The sequence below is a fragment of the Pleurodeles waltl genome, unplaced genomic scaffold, assembly GCF_031143425.1.
Source record: "Pleurodeles waltl isolate 20211129_DDA unplaced genomic scaffold, aPleWal1.hap1.20221129 scaffold_67, whole genome shotgun sequence".
NCBI classification, from domain to species: Eukaryota; Metazoa; Chordata; class Amphibia; order Caudata; family Salamandridae; genus Pleurodeles; species Pleurodeles waltl.
Genome location: NW_027150384.1, coordinates 3,628 through 25,049, shown reverse-complemented (window position 1 = coordinate 25,049; position 21,422 = coordinate 3,628). Strand labels below are relative to the sequence as shown.

At 44.3% G+C, this 21,422-nt stretch overlaps 4 non-coding genes across 4 annotated transcripts; all 4 read right to left on the bottom strand.

Annotated features, from left to right (window-relative positions):
• Positions 1–3,757: 3,757 nt before the first annotated feature.
• TRNAD-GUC (transfer RNA aspartic acid (anticodon GUC)) lies at positions 3,758–3,829 on the bottom strand. The gene has a single exon. It is a non-coding gene; the product is annotated as a tRNA-Asp (tRNA).
• A 361-nt stretch (positions 3,830–4,190) lies between these two features.
• Positions 4,191–4,276, bottom strand: TRNAY-GUA (transfer RNA tyrosine (anticodon GUA)). Its single transcript is given in 2 exon segments — positions 4,191–4,226; positions 4,240–4,276. It is a non-coding gene; the product is annotated as a tRNA-Tyr (tRNA).
• Positions 4,277–10,884: 6,608 nt separating this feature from the next.
• TRNAD-GUC (transfer RNA aspartic acid (anticodon GUC)) lies at positions 10,885–10,956 on the bottom strand. Its single transcript has one exon. It is a non-coding gene; the product is annotated as a tRNA-Asp (tRNA).
• A 7,494-nt stretch (positions 10,957–18,450) lies between these two features.
• TRNAY-GUA (transfer RNA tyrosine (anticodon GUA)) lies at positions 18,451–18,536 on the bottom strand. The gene is given in 2 exon segments: positions 18,451–18,486; positions 18,500–18,536. It is a non-coding gene; the product is annotated as a tRNA-Tyr (tRNA).
• Positions 18,537–21,422: the final 2,886 nt, after the last annotated feature.

Here is a 21,422-nt window from a genome sequence, read left to right as displayed (position 1 = left end):
GGTCATAGATATTAATAATAATGCAGAACAAGGTAGATGGAAGTGTTAAAAGTGTTTCCGCCCAGTTTCAAACCCGCGACCTTTCACGGGGGCAGCGAACGTGATAACCACTACACTACAGAAACTCGCGGGAGCTGATGTCGCATGTACATTATACTGAGAATTATAAAGGGGTGGGGCATTGGGGGTGACGAGCAGTGAGGGGAGTGCACTGTGCACTCCCCTCAGTGCACATGTGTGTTTGGCCGGCCATCTGGGGCACACTGCTGCCGGGCTGGAGAGAGCAGGCACAGGCTCCCAGTCTGTCTGGGAGCACCGTGGCTGGGCACTCCCAGCCAATCCTAACGCTTCTCTGAGCAGCGTCAGGATTGGCCGCAGGGCAGGCTGGGAGCCTGCTGCTGACGGAGGAGCAGCGGTGCGACGGAGCAGGTAAGTTTTTAGTTTTTTAACTTTTTAATATTGTTAATATTCTCCTTGCCTCCCCACACCCCGCTCTCCACCCCACCTCTGGTAAACCCTGTGAGTCGCGACTGCCACTTAGTCAAGGAGAGTTATCTTTCCCTTAGAGTCCACTCTAGTCAAGGGGGCAAAAAGATTCTGAATCTCTGCCTAACTGAACAACACTTTAATCACCCCAGAGCCTTCCAGTAGCTGACATCACACCCAAAGAAACAATTACTAACAAGACACCATTGTGAATTATGTCCAATTCACTTTTATCCTCTTCTGAACACATCTGCTCCACCTTGGATTACATCCATGCCCAGGAATATAGTAAGGGAGCCGTTCTTGTAGCTCCTTGTTACCAAGTTTCGTCCTTGGCAACCCAACTCTCTCTTCCTTACCTATCACCTGCAGACGAAAGAAAAATAGCGCACAAACAAAGCAAGTTTCATGTTGAAATTAAACATAGGAATTGGCAGACCTTAACTCCAGCTTGAACAATGGAATGGAAGCACATTTTAGTTATGTTTTTACAAATGCAATTGTCTTAAACACAGTAAATGATGAGTGACTATAAAATATATCATTTGTTAAGATACCAAGGTATAAATGCATCTGGTTAACATTTCATAAAAGCAGTTTATATCTAACAAGTGTAATATCACTCACAAAGGCACCATAATGTTGTGGTCTTTTAATGCATCACATTTACATGGGTATAGTTTTTCACACAATATATGAAGGTAAATGCTGTCCTTCTCTTCTACCAAAGAAAGCATAAAGGCACAGCCATGTTATGCTCTGTCACACCCATTGCTGTGAAACATCTGGTGGAGCCCTGGGGGTGCATCTGTAACGTAATGGGTATTTGTAAGGCACGCAATCACCTGCAAGGGTTTCCTGGCGCTGAGCAGGCGTGTGTGTGTGTAGCCCTGTCTAAGGTAGGTTGGTTTATTAAAAACGCAGGTCTTCAACTTCTTGCAGAATTGAAGAAGAGAATAAAATGCTCTTGTGTGAAATGGGAGTCCATTCCATGCTTTAGGAGTGATGCAACAGAACACCCATCCTCCTGATCTGGTTCTCTGTATGTATGGGATGTGTGTGAGTAGGAGCCCTGAGTAGATGGAAGTCTCTTGGTGGTTGTGGAAAGAGAAGCAACTGGTCAAGTAGGTGGGGCCTACGTTGTGTTGTGCCTTGAATGTGTATGTAAGGTGTTTGAAATTAGTTCATTTCTGTTTCGGGAGACAGTGGAGCTCTCTGAGGTATGGTGAGATGTGAATTCAGAGCGGGAGGTTGAGGATGAGTCTGGGTGCCAAATTCCAGGTAGTTTTCTAGTGAGTTATCTGATGTTTCAAGCATAGAGAGCATCCCCGTGGCCCAACTTGCTGCTAACTTGGTCATGAGTGGCAGTTTTCTAGTGTTGCTGGCTGTGGATTCTAATGATGAGTATTGTCTGCTTTCAAGCCCTGCAGGAGGGTTGCCACTTTTTCAGAGAAGAATTCTAAATATTTCTGTCTAGACTCAGGTTACGGAAGGTCCGGGAGATTGTATTTAAATAGTAGTTTGTGGAAAGTTGCACTCCACTCTTTCGGACCTTCATACAAGGAGTAAAACTTTCCTCTTAGCAGTGAACTTACAGCCTGTGATAGTATTCTCTCAGTTCTGAGACTCACACTGAGTAGGGCTTTGAGAAACTTGTTCCAATAAAGAAAATAAAGACGGACTGAAGGGGGCTCAGAAAGAAATGAGGGGTGAAGAAAGAAAGAAGCTGGAATGTGGAGGGAAATAGATTGATGTTGTTAAAGTAATGTTTTATTTTACCAAGTTTGAGAGGGTTTAAAGTTTGACTACTCAGCACTGAAGGTAATGGATATCAAACAAAAAGTCACTGTGGAAACCTGGGATCTTTAGAGCTTCAGTCTAACGTCCTAGCCAAGAGCCCATGGAGGGGCTCTGTTGTTTTGGAGAGCTCACAGGTATCTTTACAGGTGTCCAGGTCTCTCATCACCTCCCCCCTTAGTCTGAAAGAAGCCTCGCCGGGGGTCGCTGCTCTCTTTACAGCAGTGTGGACCAGACATCACCACACAGGCTTAAACCTACGCTTTCGCCGACTGACCAAGATATACAAAAAGCCAGAATAAAACACCAGACATGGAAGACACACTGCATTCATGGAGACCACGAAGAAAGAGATACTGCACATTAAATAGATTTACATTAAATAGATGGAGAATACTTGACGGAGACACAAACTATTAAAACAAGCATTTGCAATGCAACGGGTCTCGCGTTTGCTCATGTTACAGCTGATCGCGTTGTAAACTCCTAACCCGACTTTTCACCTATCGGGCAAAAGTGCATTTATGTACATAACCCGAAAAAGTGAAGTTAATTATGTAAAGTGCTCGACTTCTGCCAAGCGAGATCGCGCTCGTGAATGAGAGAAAAAGAAGTCCATGAGCCCGATGGAAAACAGCGAGCCTCGCATGTTTTCTGTACTTGGTCGCTGCGCTGGAGGAGGGCGAGCCACCGGAAAAGGCATGACCTATGCGTGCCTTCGACTAATGAAAGCAAGCGGATTTTATTAGGCAAGCCCACGTACCAATAAAAAACACTGACGTGACGTTGACAGGGCTCCGAGCCCTTTTCTAAACACTAAAGCGTCTCGCTGCGATACGCATGCGCGAGCGCATGCAACGCAGGCTCGACCCTAAAAACATGAATAACCAATACACTACCCGGAAGCCTACGTTTCTTCGTTACTACAACTTGCATTCACTCCAATTTCAGAAAAGTACGTTCGTTATTAAAAAAGATACAGTTTGGTTCTAATTGTTTGTATAGATGATATATAGTTTTAGTTGAAAATCAGAGGCGCAACTAGAAAAAGTAATAGTGATGAAGCTTATAATACATTTGAAATTAACCATGACGCGATTACGTGGAATTGATAATCAAGCAAAACAGCCAGTACCAATTGTTCACCACATAGTACTTTGTTTTTCTGTAAATATTAAACATTCGCTGTCGACTAAGTGGTCCATAACTTAAAATCAAAATGTACAAATGTGTTCCGAAAACTTGATTCCTTCATGTTGAAAGCTTTCTCTGTTGGATTTCCAAGCCTGCCAGCTCTGCTAGAGGCGCCTCGGTGTTGGTATTTATTACAATTCTATATGCTGCCACTGATCATATTATACAGTGCACTTCATATACATTAAATCGCAATACTTCTAAAATGTCGAGATTGTAAACGAAACAAATAACAAAATGTATTTCTAAAGTGTAAACATGGTTAAGTCATAAACATAGTCTCCCCGTCGGGGAATTGAACCCCGGTCTCCCGCGTGACAGGCGGGGATACTGACCACTATACTAACGAGGAACTGATAACCCTGGTACCTGACCTCCTACTGATTGTTCTACCTGTCCCCCTGCTGGGGGCGCTGCACCCACAGAAATGTCAGTGTTGACCCCATCTGTGCAAGGAAAGAGCCGCTCTCTTTGTATCACTGATTTACAGCTTCCTCTGCACAGACTCCTCCTTTTCTCTCTCTGACAGTCACTGGGATCAGCGGCTGCACCTCCGTCCATTTCTGCTCTGGCTAAATTCACTTCTTGGTGCCATCTGAGAAAAATGGGGGAGACAAAAACAATTGTCAAGCTCTAGCGTCGTTGCTTCAAAACATGGCGTATTTTAATTTCAGAATGTGAAAAGAAATATGAAGAGCAAATACGAAAAAAAATCCTTCGAGCCGGATTTGAACCAGCGACCTAAGGATATCAGCTTCACCACTACAGTCCTCCGCTCTACCAACTGAGCTATCGAAGGGACGGAAGCATCATGTGACTGCAGCCTTCAGGTTATGTACCTGCCAGCAGTGGGGCCCATGGTGATCATGTGTATGTGTGCTGGGCATTTAAAGACCGAGGTCACATATCAAGCTGTGTCTTCAGGATGCATGCTGGTTATTTTCAGATGCCTATCTCATTCTCCAGCATCACAAACCTACAATCAGCATCATTTCATCTACCACCGGAGTACTTTTTGGAAACTCATCGCACAATAACTACAAAGGGTGACTCTGCATTTTAATTGGCAAGGCGTGCTTTTCCTCTTCATTTGCGTACTCTGGAAAACACATGCCGCTTTAGCAATGCACATTTTCAGTGCTTTTCTAATATCTGAATATTTCAGCAGCAAGCATGGGGGAGGGCTTTCTGTTGAAGTCAGTCATACAGCCATTGTCTTTCCATCTTGATTACCTTTACTTAGAATTCAAAAAAATAAATGTGTCTTGTCGCAGACGCACAAAGTGATTTCTCAGCATTCTCAATGGTTTATTAAAAATAATGGGAACTAACTTTCTTGAGAAAAGTACAGCTCAGGAAATAAAATGGCAAAACCATCACAACAAGTATGTCGGCCAATGAACTCAGCAGGAATGCTGAAAGTTGTGTAGATTCTTAAACTTTGGAAAGCTTGGCGCTCAGTGTAAGAATGATAGGGAGTGTGCGGTGAGGATGCAGGCATGTTGCCCCCCCCTGTGATTGGTGAAGGCGTGAACAATGACAATATTAACACTTACCAGTTTTACATAAAAAACCTTGCTCTAGTGCAAGGGTGCCCAACATAAGTCCAGTAGAGTCGGATCCATGCCGGATTTGCAGGATATCCACAAGATATATATATGATTGCCAGAAATGAACAACAGTTACATATTAAGCTCGTCCGAGGTCACCTTGAAAACCTGGCATGGACGGCCCCGCCTCCCACTGCAATGGAAACCATTCTCTAACACACAGGATGGGGGGAGTGATACTGCTTGCTACCTGGCCTCGTGCAGGAAGGAAGCCAGAGACAGTGTCTGTTAAACTCACTACAAACAGTGGCAACTTGGAACGATTTCACATTTAAGGCTGCACCCAACATTGTCTGCAGCTTGCCAGGCTGTGAGCAGGCCCAGGGTTTGCACAGACTTGAACAGATCCAGCTCTGCTTAAGAGGCTCAGCACTGGTTCTGTAAAGTGTCCATCCCTGGCCAGCCACAGTGCACGTGAGGAGCTGCTCATCCGGTTCTGTGCTCTTGTGCAACAAAAGGAAAGTAAAGTGACCTGATTTCTAAAGTGTTTGCTATTTCCATATGTCACCTTCATAGCACCGTAAATAACCAGTATTCATAGCAGCCACTTTATATACCTTGTGAGGGAAAAGCGTTGAGCCCACTCGGCTCGGATTTAAGAATGTGACCTGTAAGTCATGCTCAGGTACCAGCAGGGGGCACTTTACTAGTGAGCCATCTTGGAGGCTGCCCATGACTGACTCTGCCCTAGCCCACCCCACCTTTTTGAGACAAGCATCTGTTGTGAAAACTCCTCGTCCCCCCCTGGCTCCCAGCAAAGGCCTGACAGCCATCATCTCACCCCTGGAAGCACCTAGAAACTCTGCTGCTAGGCGCTCTCGAGCACAGTGTCAGTCCCACGGCTGCCTGCGTGTCTTTGACTTCTTCAGGCATCCCTCGCGCTTCCACATAAAGTGTAGCTCGTGACACGCATCACCAGAAGGGAGATTATGGTTGGGGCATAGAAGCTAGACCCCAGGCGCTACATTACATACCCTGCACTGATGCTACAGCAATTGGGCATCGTCATTTGAACGTATTTGCCCTGGTTAGTCAGCGCAAATGTCTTTTTATTTAGCACGTTGATATGCCACAAATGTCATCACAAAACAGGATCAGTACAAGTGTAACATATGCATCCCAGAAATGCAGAAGCGTTGGTTCAACACTGCAATGTATGTAATCCCCCCCACCCCCGGACTAAAAAATGCACTTAAGGAGCAAACACTTTTTTTTTAGCTCAAATCACTCAGCTGTGTTTTTATAAAACATTACTGGTTTCTTGACAGCAGTGTGAATGATGACCCGAATTGCAGTATGAACAGGGCCTGGCTATTGTTGGCAGCTCTTTCATGGCAGTACCACAATGGCTCCAGATGACAAACAAGCCTTGGTAAAGCTAATAGATCTTGCCTATGTGGGATCTATTGGTTTTGTGAATGTTTTTTTAGCCACATTGTACAGCAGCTCTGGCTTCAGTGCAGCATGGATGAATGTAAAAAAAAGCACTATGAAGTGATCAATGCTGGCTGTGTCATATACAGCTTTTTTCCTTTACTTTCAGCCATGTTGCAGCATGGCTAAATCACTGGCAAAACCAGTAGCTATCACATAGGCGATACCTATTGGCTTTGCCAATGCTTGTGTTCCTTGCCATTAATAACCTGACATCTGAAAAACATCAGGACTTTTACAAGGAGACGTGCACACTACAGGATACTGTCATTTCACTACTAACGCACCTCATGCTTGTCAATGGAAGGTTCCATGGTGTAATGGTTAGCACTCTGGACTTTGAGTCCAGCGATCTGAGTTTGAATCTCGGTAGAACCTGCTGTAGTTTTAATAATTTAACATTCATTTCTTTAGTTTTGTATTATTTTAAAATTTTCAGTCCCGTACTAATTACAAGCGAGCTAATATCTTTTGCACAGTTTACATCATCTATGCGTTGCTTATCTTGTTTATTTGAAATATGTTACTATATGGATGATATCAATTAAAATTGTAGCACAGAAGTATCGCTCGTCATATATATTAATAATGCAGAACAAGTTAGGTGGTCATAGATATTAATAATAATGCAGAACAAGGTAGATGGAAGTGTTAAAAGTGTTTCCGCCCAGTTTCAAACCCGCGACCTTTCACGGGGGCAGCGAACGTGATAACCACTACACTACAGAAACTCGCGGGAGCTGATGTCGCATGTACATTATACTGAGAATTATAAAGGGGTGGGGCATTGGGGGTGACGAGCAGTGAGGGGAGTGCACTGTGCACTCCCCTCAGTGCACATGTGTGTTTGGCCGGCCATCTGGGGCACACTGCTGCCGGGCTGGAGAGAGCAGGCACAGGCTCCCAGTCTGTCTGGGAGCACCGTGGCTGGGCACTCCCAGCCAATCCTAACGCTTCTCTGAGCAGCGTCAGGATTGGCCGCAGGGCAGGCTGGGAGCCTGCTGCTGACGGAGGAGCAGCGGTGCGACGGAGCAGGTAAGTTTTTAGTTTTTTAACTTTTTAATATTGTTAATATTCTCCTTGCCTCCCCACACCCCGCTCTCCACCCCACCTCTGGTAACCCCTGTGAGTCGCGACTGCCACTTAGTCAAGGAGAGTTATCTTTCCCTTAGAGTCCACTCTAGTCAAGGGGGCAAAAAGATTCTGAATCTCTGCCTAACTGAACAACACTTTAATCACCCCAGAGCCTTCCAGTAGCTGACATCACACCCAAAGAAACAATTACTAACAAGACACCATTGTGAATTATGTCCAATTCACTTTTATCCTCTTCTGAACACATCTGCTCCACCTTGGATTACATCCATGCCCAGGAATATAGTAAGGGAGCCGTTCTTGTAGCTCCTTGTTACCAAGTTTCGTCCTTGGCAACCCAACTCTCTCTTCCTTACCTATCACCTGCAGACGAAAGAAAAATAGCGCACAAACAAAGCAAGTTTCATGTTGAAATTAAACATAGGAATTGGCAGACCTTAACTCCAGCTTGAACAATGGAATGGAAGCACATTTTAGTTATGTTTTTACAAATGCAATTGTCTTAAACACAGTAAATGATGAGTGACTATAAAATATATCATTTGTTAAGATACCAAGGTATAAATGCATCTGGTTAACATTTCATAAAAGCAGTTTATATCTAACAAGTGTAATATCACTCACAAAGGCACCATAATGTTGTGGTCTTTTAATGCATCACATTTACATGGGTATAGTTTTTCACACAATATATGAAGGTAAATGCTGTCCTTCTCTTCTACCAAAGAAAGCATAAAGGCACAGCCATGTTATGCTCTGTCACACCCATTGCTGTGAAACATCTGGTGGAGCCCTGGGGGTGCATCTGTAACGTAATGGGTATTTGTAAGGCACGCAATCACCTGCAAGGGTTTCCTGGCGCTGAGCAGGCGTGTGTGTGTGTAGCCCTGTCTAAGGTAGGTTGGTTTATTAAAAACGCAGGTCTTCAACTTCTTGCAGAATTGAAGAAGAGAATAAAATGCTCTTGTGTGAAATGGGAGTCCATTCCATGCTTTAGGAGTGATGCAACAGAACACCCATCCTCCTGATCTGGTTCTCTGTATGTATGGGATGTGTGTGAGTAGGAGCCCTGAGTAGATGGAAGTCTCTTGGTGGTTGTGGAAAGAGAAGCAACTGGTCAAGTAGGTGGGGCCTACGTTGTGTTGTGCCTTGAATGTGTATGTAAGGTGTTTGAAATTAGTTCATTTCTGTTTCGGGAGACAGTGGAGCTCTCTGAGGTATGGTGAGATGTGAATTCAGAGCGGGAGGTTGAGGATGAGTCTGGGTGCCAAATTCCAGGTAGTTTTCTAGTGAGTTATCTGATGTTTCAAGCATAGAGAGCATCCCCGTGGCCCAACTTGCTGCTAACTTGGTCATGAGTGGCAGTTTTCTAGTGTTGCTGGCTGTGGATTCTAATGATGAGTATTGTCTGCTTTCAAGCCCTGCAGGAGGGTTGCCACTTTTTCAGAGAAGAATTCTAAATATTTCTGTCTAGACTCAGGTTACGGAAGGTCCGGGAGATTGTATTTAAATAGTAGTTTGTGGAAAGTTGCACTCCACTCTTTCGGACCTTCATACAAGGAGTAAAACTTTCCTCTTAGCAGTGAACTTACAGCCTGTGATAGTATTCTCTCAGTTCTGAGACTCACACTGAGTAGGGCTTTGAGAAACTTGTTCCAATAAAGAAAATAAAGACGGACTGAAGGGGGCTCAGAAAGAAATGAGGGGTGAAGAAAGAAAGAAGCTGGAATGTGGAGGGAAATAGATTGATGTTGTTAAAGTAATGTTTTATTTTACCAAGTTTGAGAGGGTTTAAAGTTTGACTACTCAGCACTGAAGGTAATGGATATCAAACAAAAAGTCACTGTGGAAACCTGGGATCTTTAGAGCTTCAGTCTAACGTCCTAGCCAAGAGCCCATGGAGGGGCTCTGTTGTTTTGGAGAGCTCACAGGTATCTTTACAGGTGTCCAGGTCTCTCATCACCTCCCCCCTTAGTCTGAAAGAAGCCTCGCCGGGGGTCGCTGCTCTCTTTACAGCAGTGTGGACCAGACATCACCACACAGGCTTAAACCTACGCTTTCGCCGACTGACCAAGATATACAAAAAGCCAGAATAAAACACCAGACATGGAAGACACACTGCATTCATGGAGACCACGAAGAAAGAGATACTGCACATTAAATAGATTTACATTAAATAGATGGAGAATACTTGACGGAGACACAAACTATTAAAACAAGCATTTGCAATGCAACGGGTCTCGCGTTTGCTCATGTTACAGCTGATCGCGTTGTAAACTCCTAACCCGACTTTTCACCTATCGGGCAAAAGTGCATTTATGTACATAACCCGAAAAAGTGAAGTTAATTATGTAAAGTGCTCGACTTCTGCCAAGCGAGATCGCGCTCGTGAATGAGAGAAAAAGAAGTCCATGAGCCCGATGGAAAACAGCGAGCCTCGCATGTTTTCTGTACTTGGTCGCTGCGCTGGAGGAGGGCGAGCCACCGGAAAAGGCATGACCTATGCGTGCCTTCGACTAATGAAAGCAAGCGGATTTTATTAGGCAAGCCCACGTACCAATAAAAAACACTGACGTGACGTTGACAGGGCTCCGAGCCCTTTTCTAAACACTAAAGCGTCTCGCTGCGATACGCATGCGCGAGCGCATGCAACGCAGGCTCGACCCTAAAAACATGAATAACCAATACACTACCCGGAAGCCTACGTTTCTTCGTTACTACAACTTGCATTCACTCCAATTTCAGAAAAGTACGTTCGTTATTAAAAAAGATACAGTTTGGTTCTAATTGTTTGTATAGATGATATATAGTTTTAGTTGAAAATCAGAGGCGCAACTAGAAAAAGTAATAGTGATGAAGCTTATAATACATTTGAAATTAACCATGACGCGATTACGTGGAATTGATAATCAAGCAAAACAGCCAGTACCAATTGTTCACCACATAGTACTTTGTTTTTCTGTAAATATTAAACATTCGCTGTCGACTAAGTGGTCCATAACTTAAAATCAAAATGTACAAATGTGTTCCGAAAACTTGATTCCTTCATGTTGAAAGCTTTCTCTGTTGGATTTCCAAGCCTGCCAGCTCTGCTAGAGGCGCCTCGGTGTTGGTATTTATTACAATTCTATATGCTGCCACTGATCATATTATACAGTGCACTTCATATACATTAAATCGCAATACTTCTAAAATGTCGAGATTGTAAACGAAACAAATAACAAAATGTATTTCTAAAGTGTAAACATGGTTAAGTCATAAACATAGTCTCCCCGTCGGGGAATTGAACCCCGGTCTCCCGCGTGACAGGCGGGGATACTGACCACTATACTAACGAGGAACTGATGACTCCCTGGTACCTGACCTCCTACTGATTGTTCTACCTGTCCCCCTGCTGGGGGCGCTGCACCCACAGAAATGTCAGTGTTGACCCCATCTGTGCAAGGAAAGAGCCGCTCTCTTTGTATCACTGATTTACAGCTTCCTCTGCACAGACTCCTCCTTTTCTCTCTCTGACAGTCACTGGGATCAGCGGCTGCACCTCCGTCCATTTCTGCTCTGGCTAAATTCACTTCTTGGTGCCATCTGAGAAAAATGGGGGAGACAAAAACAATTGTCAAGCTCTAGCGTCGTTGCTTCAAAACATGGCGTATTTTAATTTCAGAATGTGAAAAGAAATATGAAGAGCAAATACGAAAAAAAATCCTTCGAGCCGGATTTGAACCAGCGACCTAAGGATATCAGCTTCACCACTACAGTCCTCCGCTCTCCCAACTGAGCTATCGAAGGGACGGAAGCATCATGTGACTGCAGCCTTCAGGTTATGTACCTGCCAGCAGTGGGGCCCATGGTGATCATGTGTATGTGTGCTGGGCATTTAAAGACCGAGGTCACATATCAAGCTGTGTCTTCAGGATGCATGCTGTTTATTTTCAGATGCCTATCTCATTCTCCAGCATCACAAACCTACAATCAGCATCATTTCATCTACCACCGGAGTACTTTTTGGAAACTCATCGCACAATAACTACAAAGGGTGACTCTGCATTTTAATTGGCAAGGCGTGCTTTTCCTCTTCATTTGCGTACTCTGGAAAACACATGCCGCTTTAGCAATGCACATTTTCAGTGCTTTTCTAATATCTCAATATTTCAGCAGCAAGCATGGGGGAGGGCTTTCTGTTGAAGTCAGTCATACAGCCATTGTCTTTCCATCTTGATTACCTTTACTTAGAATTCAAAAAAATAAATGTGTCTTGTCGCAGACGCACAAAGTGATTTCTCAGCATTCTCAATGGTTTATTAAAAATAATGGGAACTAACTTTCTTGAGAAAAGTACAGCTCAGGAAATAAAATGGCAAAACCATCACAACAAGTATGTCGGCCAATGAACTCAGCAGGAATGCTGAAAGTTGTGTAGATTCTTAAACTTTGGAAAGCTTGGCGCTCAGTGTAAGAATGATAGGGAGTGTGCGGTGAGGATGCAGGCATGTTGCCCCCCCCTGTGATTGGTGAAGGCGTGAACAATGACAATATTAACACTTACCAGTTTTACATAAAAAACCTTGCTCTAGTGCAAGGGTGCCCAACATAAGTCCAGTAGAGTCGGATCCATGCCGGATTTGCAGGATATCCACAAGATATATATATGATTGCCAGAAATGAACAACAGTTACATATTAAGCTCGTCCGAGGTCACCTTGAAAACCTGGCATGGACGGCCCCGCCTCCCACTGCAATGGAAACCATTCTCTAACACACAGGATGGGGGGAGTGATACTGCTTCCTACCTGGCCTCGTGCAGGAAGGAAGCCAGAGACAGTGTCTGTTAAACTCACTACAAACAGTGGCAACTTGGAACGATTTCACATTTAAGGCTGCACCCAACATTGTCTGCAGCTTGCCAGGCTGTGAGCAGGCCCAGGGTTTGCACAGACTTGAACAGATCCAGCTCTGCTTAAGAGGCTCAGCACTGGTTCTGTAAAGTGTCCATCCCTGGCCAGCCACAGTGCACGTGAGGAGCTGCTCATCCGGTTCTGTGCTCTTGTGCAACAAAAGGAAAGTAAAGTGACCTGATTTCTAAAGTGTTTGCTATTTCCATATGTCACCTTCATAGCACCGTAAATAACCAGTATTCATAGCAGCCACTTTATATACCTTGTGAGGGAAAAGCGTTGAGCCCACTCGGCTCGGATTTAAGAATGTGACCTGTAAGTCATGCTCAGGTACCAGCAGGGGGCACTTTACTAGTGAGCCATCTTGGAGGCTGCCCATGACTGACTCTGCCCTAGCCCACCCCACCTTTTTGAGACAAGCATCTGTTGTGAAAACTCCTCGTCCCCCCCTGGCTCCCAGCAAAGGCCTGACAGCCATCATCTCACCCCTGGAAGCACCTAGAAACTCTGCTGCTAGGCGCTCTCGAGCACAGTGTCAGTCCCACGGCTGCCTGCGTGTCTTTGACTTCTTCAGGTAGCCCTCGCGCTTCCACATAAAGTGTAGCTCGTGACACGCATCACCAGAAGGGAGATTATGGTTGGGGCATAGAAGCTAGACCCCAGGCGCTACATTACATACCCTGCACTGATGCTACAGCAATTGGGCATCGTCATTTGAACGTATTTGCCCTGGTTAGTCAGCGCAAATGTCTTTTTATTTAGCACGTTGATATGCCACAAATGTCATCACAAAACAGGATCAGTACAAGTGTAACATATGCATCCCAGAAATGCAGAAGCGTTGGTTCAACACTGCAATGTATGTAATCCCCCCCCCCCCCCCGGACTGAAAAATGCACTTAAGGAGCAAACACTTTTTTTTTAGCTCAAATCACTCAGCTGTGTTTTTATAAAACATTACTGGTTTCTTGACAGCAGTGTGAATGATGACCCGAATTGCAGTATGAACAGGGCCTGGCTATTGTTGGCAGCTCTTTCATGGCAGTACCACAATGGCTCCAGATGACAAACAAGCCTTGGTAAAGCTAATAGATCTTGCCTATGTGGGATCTATTGGTTTTGTGAATGTTTTTTTAGCCACATTGTACAGCAGCTCTGGCTTCAGTGCAGCATGGATGAATGTAAAAAAAAGCACTATGAAGTGATCAATGCTGGCTGTGTCATATACAGCTTTTTTCCTTTACTTTCAGCCATGTTGCAGCATGGCTAAATCACTGGCAAAACCAGTAGCTATCACATAGGCGATACCTATTGGCTTTGCCAATGCTTGTGTTCCTTGCCATTAATAACCTGACATCTGAAAAACATCAGGACTTTTACAAGGAGACGTGCACACTACAGGATACTGTCATTTCACTACTAACGCACCTCATGCTTGTCAATGGAAGGTTCCATGGTGTAATGGTTAGCACTCTGGACTTTGAGTCCAGCGATCTGAGTTTGAATCTCGGTAGAACCTGCTGTAGTTTTAATAATTTAACATTCATTTCTTTAGTTTTGTATTATTTTAAAATTTTCAGTCCCGTACTAATTACAAGCGAGCTAATATCTTTTGCACAGTTTACATCATCTATGCGTTGCTTATCTTGTTTATTTGAAATATGTTACTATATGGATGATATCAATTAAAATTGTAGCACAGAAGTATCGCTCGTCATATATATTAATAATGCAGAACAAGTTAGGTGGTCATAGATATTAATAATAATGCAGAACAAGGTAGATGGAAGTGTTAAAAGTGTTTCCGCCCAGTTTCAAACCCGCGACCTTTCACGGGGGCAGCGAACGTGATAACCACTACACTACAGAAACTCGCGGGAGCTGATGTCGCATGTACATTATACTGAGAATTATAAAGGGGTGGGGCATTGGGGGTGACGAGCAGTGAGGGGAGTGCACTGTGCACTCCCCTCAGTGCACATGTGTGTTTGGCCGGCCATCTGGGGCACACTGCTGCCGGGCTGGAGAGAGCAGGCACAGGCTCCCAGTCTGTCTGGGAGCACCGTGGCTGGGCACTCCCAGCCAATCCTAACGCTTCTCTGAGCAGCGTCAGGATTGGCCGCAGGGCAGGCTGGGAGCCTGCTGCTGACGGAGGAGCAGCGGTGCGACGGAGCAGGTAAGTTTTTAGTTTTTTAACTTTTTAATATTGTTAATATTCTCCTTGCCTCCCCACACCCCGCTCTCCACCCCACCTCTGGTAACCCCTGTGAGTCGCGACTGCCACTTAGTCAAGGAGAGTTATCTTTCCCTTAGAGTCCACTCTAGTCAAGGGGGCAAAAAGATTCTGAATCTCTGCCTAACTGAACAACACTTTAATCACCCCAGAGCCTTCCAGTAGCTGACATCACACCCAAAGAAACAATTACTAACAAGACACCATTGTGAATTATGTCCAATTCACTTTTATCCTCTTCTGAACACATCTGCTCCACCTTGGATTACATCCATGCCCAGGAATATAGTAAGGGAGCCGTTCTTGTAGCTCCTTGTTACCAAGTTTCGTCCTTGGCAACCCAACTCTCTCTTCCTTACCTATCACCTGCAGACGAAAGAAAAATAGCGCACAAACAAAGCAAGTTTCATGTTGAAATTAAACATAGGAATTGGCAGACCTTAACTCCAGCTTGAACAATGGAATGGAAGCACATTTTAGTTATGTTTTTACAAATGCAATTGTCTTAAACACAGTAAATGATGAGTGACTATAAAATATATCATTTGTTAAGATACCAAGGTATAAATGCATCTGGTTAACATTTCATAAAAGCAGTTTATATCTAACAAGTGTAATATCACTCACAAAGGCACCATAATGTTGTGGTCTTTTAATGCATCACATTTACATGGGTATAGTTTTTCACACAATATATGAAGGTAAATGCTGTCCTTCTCTTCTACCAAAGAAAGCATAAAGGCACAGCCATGTTATGCTCTGTCACACCCATTGCTGTGAAACATCTGGTGGAGCCCTGGGGGTGCATCTGTAACGTAATGGGTATTTGTAAGGCACGCAATCACCTGCAAGGGTTTCCTGGCGCTGAGCAGGCGTGTGTGTGTGTAGCCCTGTCTAAGGTAGGTTGGTTTATTAAAAACGCAGGTCTTCAACTTCTTGCAGAATTGAAGAAGAGAATAAAATGCTCTTGTGTGAAATGGGAGTCCATTCCATGCTTTAGGAGTGATGCAACAGAACACCCATCCTCCTGATCTGGTTCTCTGTATGTATGGGATGTGTGTGAGTAGGAGCCCTGAGTAGATGGAAGTCTCTTGGTGGTTGTGGAAAGAGAAGCAACTGGTCAAGTAGGTGGGGCCTACGTTGTGTTGTGCCTTGAATGTGTATGTAAGGTGTTTGAAATTAGTTCATTTCTGTTTCGGGAGACAGTGGAGCTCTCTGAGGTATGGTGAGATGTGAATTCAGAGCGGGAGGTTGAGGATGAGTCTGGGTGCCAAATTCCAGGTAGTTTTCTAGTGAGTTATCTGATGTTTCAAGCATAGAGAGCATCCCCGTGGCCCAACTTGCTGCTAACTTGGTCATGAGTGGCAGTTTTCTAGTGTTGCTGGCTGTGGATTCTAATGATGAGTATTGTCTGCTTTCAAGCCCTGCAGGAGGGTTGCCACTTTTTCAGAGAAGAATTCTAAATATTTCTGTCTAGACTCAGGTTACGGAAGGTCCGGGAGATTGTATTTAAATAGTAGTTTGTGGAAAGTTGCACTCCACTCTTTCGGACCTTCATACAAGGAGTAAAACTTTCCTCTTAGCAGTGAACTTACAGCCTGTGATAGTATTCTCTCAGTTCTGAGACTCACACTGAGTAGGGCTTTGAGAAACTTGTTCCAATAAAGAAAATAAAGACGGACTGAAGGGGGCTCAGAAAGAAATGAGGGGTGAAGAAAGAAAGAAGCTGGAATGTGGAGGGAAATAGATTGATGTTGTTAAAGTAATGTTTTATTTTACCAAGTTTGAGAGGGTTTAAAGTTTGACTACTCAGCACTGAAGGTAATGGATATCAAACAAAAAGTCACTGTGGAAACCTGGGATCTTTAGAGCTTCAGTCTAATGTCCTAGCCAAGAGCCCATGGAGGGGCTCTGTTGTTTTGGAGAGCTCACAGGTATCTTTACAGGTGTCCAGGTCTCTCATCACCTCCCCCCTTAGTCTGAAAGAAGCCTCGCCGGGGGTCGCTGCTCTCTTTACAGCAGTGTGGACCAGACATCACCACACAGGCTTAAACCTACGCTTTCGCCGACTGACCAAGATATACAAAAAGCCAGAATAAAACACCAGACATGGAAGACACACTGCATTCATGGAGACCACGAAGAAAGAGATACTGCACATTAAATAGATTTACATTAAATAGATGGAGAATACTTGACGGAGACACAAACTATTAAAACAAGCATTTGCAATGCAACGGGTCTCGCGTTTGCTCATGTTACAGCTGATCGCGTTGTAAACTCCTAACCCGACTTTTCACCTATCGGGCAAAAGTGCATTTATGTACATAACCCGAAAAAGTGAAGTTAATTATGTAAAGTGCTCGACTTCTGCCAAGCGAGATCGCGCTCGTGAATGAGAGAAAAAGAAGTCCATGAGCCCGATGGAAAACAGCGAGCCTCGCATGTTTTCTGTACTTGGTCGCTGCGCTGGAGGAGGGCGAGCCACCGGAAAAGGCATGACCTATGCGTGCCTTCGACTAATGAAAGCAAGCGGATTTTATTAGGCAAGCCCACGTACCAATAAAAAACACTGACGTGACGTTGACAGGGCTCCGAGCCCTTTTCTAAACACTAAAGCGTCTCGCTGCGATACGCATGCGCGAGCGCATGCAACGCAGGCTCGACCCTAAAAACATGAATAACCAATACACTACCCGGAAGCCTACGTTTCTTCGTTACTACAACTTGCATTCACTCCAATTTCAGAAAAGTACGTTCGTTATTAAAAAAGATACAGTTTGGTTCTAATTGTTTGTATAGATGATATATAGTTTTAGTTGAAAATCAGAGGCGCAACTAGAAAAAGTAATAGTGATGAAGCTTATAATACATTTGAAATTAACCATGACGCGATTACGTGGAATTGATAATCAAGCAAAACAGCCAGTACCAATTGTTCACCACATAGTACTTTGTTTTTCTGTAAATATTAAACATTCGCTGTCGACTAAGTGGTCCATAACTTAAAATCAAAATGTACAAATGTGTTCCCAAAACTTGATTCCTTCATGTTGAAAGCTTTCTCTGTTGGATTTCCAAGCCTGCCAGCTCTGCTAGAGGCGCCTCGGTGTTGGTATTTATTACAATTCTATATGCTGCCACTGATCATATTATACAGTGCACTTCATATACATTAAATCGCAATACTTCTCAAATGTCGAGATTGTAAACGAAACAAATAACAAAATGTATTTCTAAAGTGTAAACATGGTTAAGTCATAAACATAGTCTCCCCGTCGGGGAATTGAACGCCGGTCTCCCGCGTGACAGGCGGGGATACTGACCACTATACTAACGAGGAACTGATGACTCCCTGGTACCTGACCTCCTACTGATTGTTCTACCTGTCCCCCTGCTGGGGGCGCTGCACCCACAGAAATGTCAGTGTTGACCCCATCTGTGCAAGGAAAGAGCCGCTCTCTTTGTATCACTGATTTACAGCTTCCTCTGCACAGACTCCTCCTTTTCTCTCTCTGACAGTCCCTGGGATCAGCGGCTGCACCTCCGTCCATTTCTGCTCTGGCTAAATTCACTTCTTGGTGCCATCTGAGAAAAATGGGGGAGACAAAAACAATTGTCAAGCTCTAGCGTCGTTGCTTCAAAACATGGCGTATTTTAATTTCAGAATGTGAAAAGAAATATGAAGAGCAAATACGAAAAAAAATCCTTCGAGCCGGATTTGAACCAGCGACCTAAGGATATCAGCTTCACCACTACAGTCCTCCGCTCTACCAACTGAGCTATCGAAGGGACGGAAGCAGCATGTGACTGCAGCCTTCAGGTTATGTACCTGCCAGCAGTGGGGCCCATGGTGACCATGTGTATGTGTGCTGGGCATTTAAAGACCGAGGTCACATATCAAGCTGTGTCTTCAGGATGCATGCTGTTTATTTTCAGATGCCTATCTCATTCTCCAGCATCACAAACCTACAATCAGCATCATTTCATCTACCACCGGAGTACTTTTTGGAAACTCATCGCACAATAACTACAAAGGGTGACTCTGCATTTTAATTGGCAAGGCGTGCTTTTCCTCTTCATTTGCGTACTCTGGAAAACACATGCCGCTTTAGCAATGCACATTTTCAGTGCTTTTCTAATATCTCAATATTTCAGCAGCAAGCATGGGGGAGGGCTTTCTGTTGAAGTCAGTCATACAGCCATTGTCTTTCCATCTTGATTACCTTTACTTAGAATTCAAAAAAATAAATGTGTCTTGTCGCAGACGCACAAAGTGATTTCTCAGCATTCTCAATGGTTTATTAAAAATAATGGGAACTAACTTTCTTGAGAAAAGTACAGCTCAGGAAATAAAATGGCAAAACCATCACAACAAGTATGTCGGCCAATGAACTCAGCAGGAATGCTGAAAGTTGTGTAGATTCTTAAACTTTGGAAAGCTTGGCGCTCAGTGTAAGAATGATAGGGAGTGTGCGGTGAGGATGCAGGCATGTTGCCCCCCCCTGTGATTGGTGAAGGCGTGAACAATGACAATATTAACACTTACCAGTTTTACATAAAAAACCTTGCTCTAGTGCAAGGGTGCCCAACATAAGTCCAGTAGAGTCGGATCCATGCCGGATTTGCAGGATATCCACAAGATATATATATGATTGCCAGAAATGAACAACAGTTACATATTAAGCTCGTCCGAGGTCACCTTGAAAACCTGGCATGGACGGCCCCGCCTCCCACTGCAATGGAAACCATTCTCTAACACACAGGATGGGGGGAGTGATACTGCTTCCTACCTGGCCTCGTGCAGGAAGGAAGCCAGAGGCAGTGTCTGTTAAACTCACTACAAACAGTGGCAACTTGGAACGATTTCACATTTAAGGCTGCACCCAACATTGTCTGCAGCTTGCCAGGCTGTGAGCAGGCCCAGGGTTTGCACAGACTTGAACAGATCCAGCTCTGCTTAAGAGGCTCAGCACTGGTTCTGTAAAGTGTCCATCCCTGGCCAGCCACAGTGCACGTGAGGAGCTGCTCATCCGGTTCTGTGCTCTTGTGCAACAAAAGGAAAGTAAAGTGACCTGATTTCTAAAGTGTTTGCTATTTCCATATGTCACCTTCATAGCACCGTAAATAACCAGTATTCATAGCAGCCACTTTATATACCTTGTGAGGGAAAAGCGTTGAGCCCACTCGGCTCGGATTTAAGAATGTGACCTGTAAGTCATGCTCAGGTACCAGCAGGGGGCACTTTACTAGTGAGCCATCTTGGAGGCTGCCCATGACTGACTCTGCCCTAGCCCACCCCACCTTTTTGAGACAAGCTTCTGTTGTGAAAACTCCTCGTCCCCCCCTGGCTCCCAGCAAAGGCCTGACAGCCATCATCTCACCCCTGGAAGCACCTAGAAACTCTGCTGCTAGGCGCTCTCGAGCACAGTGTCAGTCCCACGGCTGCCTGCGTGTCTTTGACTTCTTCAGGCAGCCCTCGCGCTTCCACATAAAGTGTAGCTCGTGACACGCATCACCAGAAGGGAGATTATGGTTGGGGCATAGAAGCTAGACCCCAGGCGCTACATTACATACCCTGCACTGATGCTACAGCAATTGGGCATCGTCATTTGAACGTATTTGCCCTGGTTAGTCAGCGCAAATGTCTTTTTATTTAGCACGTTGATATGCCACAAATGTCATCACAAAACAGGATCAGTACAAGTGTAACATATGCATCCCAGAAATGCAGAAGCGTTGGTTCAACACTGCAATGTATGTAATCCCCCCCCCCCCCCCCGGACTGAAAAATGCACTTAAGGAGCAAACACTTTTTTTTTAGCTCAAATCACTCAGCTGTGTTTTTATAAAACATTACTGGTTTCTTGACAGCAGTGTGAATGATGACCCGAATTGCAGTATGAACAGGGCCTGGCTATTGTTGGCAGCTCTTTCATGGCAGTACCACAATGGCTCCAGATGACAAACAAGCCTTGGTAAAGCTAATAGATCTTGCCTATGTGGGATCTATTGGTTTTGTGAATGTTTTTTTAGCCACATTGTACAGCAGCTCTGGCTTCAGTGCAGCATGGATGAATGTAAAAAAAAGCACTATGAAGTGATCAATGCTGGCTGTGTCATATACAGCTTTTTTCCTTTACTTTCAGCCATGTTGCAGCATGGCTAAATCACTGGCAAAACCAGTAGCTATCACATAGGCGATACCTATTGGCTTTGCCAATGCTTGTGTTCCTTGCCATTAATAACCTGACATCTGAAAAACATCAGGACTTTTACAAGGAGACGTGCACACTACAGGATACTGTCATTTCACTACTAACGCACCTCATGCTTGTCAATGGAAGGTTCCATGGTGTAATGGTTAGCACTCTGGACTTTGAGTCCAGCGATCTGAGTTTGAATCTCGGTAGAACCTGCTGTAGTTTTAATAATTTAACATTCATTTCTTTAGTTTTGTATTATTTTAAAATTTTCAGTCCCGTACTAATTACAAGCGAGCTAATATCTTTTGCACAGTTTACATCATCTATGCGTTGCTTATCTTGTTTATTTGAAATATGTTACTATATGGATGATATCAATTAAAATTGTAGCACAGAAGTATCGCTCGTCATATATATTAATAATGCAGAACAAGTTAGGTGGTCATAGATATTAATAATAATGCAGAACAAG